Genomic DNA, 2188 nt, shown 5'->3' on the forward strand with positions numbered 1-2188 from the left:
GCCCACAAAAGTACCACAGCGTTGTTCCTGTGGATGAAAATGGTTCCATTTTATATTATTGCATGTGAAATGTCTTAAAGCAATTCCTTTTTGCTACAAAGCACAGAACAGTTTCACATTTTCCGCATTTTATAGTCACCTACCCCTGAGGGCGAAGTCTGCATCTTTGCTTTTGGCCCATGCTCTGATCAGTGACCAAAATTGTCATTCATAGGAGATGCTGTTAACTTCTTCTTCTGGCCTTGTCAAAGCTAGGCCACCTCTTCCCCGGAAAGATAAGTCCATTTGCAAAGTCAAGGTAAGTATTTGCTAAAACATTTGTATAGTAACTCACCTTCAACACTTCATATTTTCGTTCAAGTGTGGTTTTCTTTGCACAGTTATAAACAGTGCCTCAAAACTGAATAAAACCGCTACACTGATCTCTGATGCTCACATAATCTTGAAAGATGTCAGCAAAACATGCACTCTATCCCAAACTTCGCACCAGAGCCAATAGAATATTGCTGTACATGAGAGCTTAAATGTTGCTTGCAAGCACCATTACCCATCCAAGAACGAAATTTGAAACAAGTTACAGGAAACAATGGGCAATTTAGATGTTGCTTAACATCAACATTGCCAAATAAAGGGTTAGTGTATGACTCGGAACGTACCTGCGTTAAATTCATCACTTTATTCAAACAGGAACTGCCATGTGACGTAAGACAATTGTTAAGGCATTATACAGGGTGATTCAAAAAGAATACCACAACTTCAGGAATTTAAAACTCTGCAACGACAAAAGGCAGAGCTAAGCACTATCTGTCGGCGAATTAAGGGAGCTATAAAGTTTCATTTAGTTGTACATTTGTTCGCCATTTCAGCCAATTAAGTTTTTGGTCCCTTTTTCTTCGAAGGTGCTACTGTAACTGGACTACAGTATCTGGAGATGTTAGAGAATTGGCTGTTCCCTCAGCTCGAACAAGAAGCACAACAATTCATATTTCAGCAGGATGGAGCGCCACCATATTGGCACTTATCTGTCCGTAACTACCTGAACGTCAACTACCTGAGGCGATGGATCGGCCGCCAGGCAGCCCGTCACAGAGCACGTCATCACTGACCTCCAAGAAGCCCTGATCTTACCCCCTGCGATTTTTTATTATGGGGGTATGTTAAGGATATGGTGTTTCGGCCACCTGTCCCAGCCACCATTGATGATTTGAAACGATAAATAACAGCAGCTATCCAAACTGTTACGCCTGATATGCTACAGAGAGTGTGGAACGAGTTGGAGTATCGGGGTGATATTGCTCGTGTGTCTAGAGGGGGCCATATTGAACATCTCTGAACTTGTTTTTGAGTGAAAAAAAACCTTTTTAAATACTCTTTGTAATGATGTATAACAGAAGGTTATATTATGTTTCTTTCATTAAATACACATTTTTAAGGTTGTGGTATTCTTTTTGAATCACCCTGTATTAGTATTTGTGTTAGACCTTACCAAATTCTTTTAAAACACTTCAGGTGAAGGTGAAAACGTTCTCTACAAGAAAGCTATTATCTGACTGCCTATTAACTTTGTACTCATTATGTTGTGACTTGGCGAGACAGTCAAGCCACTACGAGGTAGCCGAAAGGCAGGCGCTTAAGCTCACACAGGATGGCGTGAGGTCTGGAACAGGTCAAGGTCTTATAGTAGCAAAAAGAGTACGTAGCTTCTGGAATACTTAACTTTAATCCAAAATTGGTGAACATCGGTCTGACGGTACATGCATCACAAGGTAAATAGCAATTGATAATGGCGCCTTGCTAGGTCGTAGCAAATGACGTAGCTGAAGGCTATGCTAACTATCGTCTCGGCAAATGAGAGCGTAATTTGTCAGTGAACCATCGCTAGCAAAGTCGGCTGTACAACTGGGGCGAGTGCTAGGAAGTCTCTCTAGACCTGCTGTGTGGCGGCGCTCGGTCTGCAATCACTGACAGTGGCGACACGCGGGTCCAACGTATACTAACGGACCGCGGCCGATTTAAAGGCTACCACCTAGCAAGTGTGGTGTCTGGCGGTGACACCACATTATGAAGTAGTCTACTGGTCGTTAAACACCTCCATGTATTGACAGACATCTTGCTATTGCAGACATAGTTGCCTCAGCGGCTGCCTCATTTAAGGGTCGCTACATTGCCCCAGAACGATAATGTAAAA

Source organism: Schistocerca americana, chromosome 7 (genome assembly GCF_021461395.2).
Source record: "Schistocerca americana isolate TAMUIC-IGC-003095 chromosome 7, iqSchAmer2.1, whole genome shotgun sequence".
NCBI lineage: Eukaryota > Metazoa > Arthropoda > Insecta > Orthoptera > Acrididae > Schistocerca > Schistocerca americana.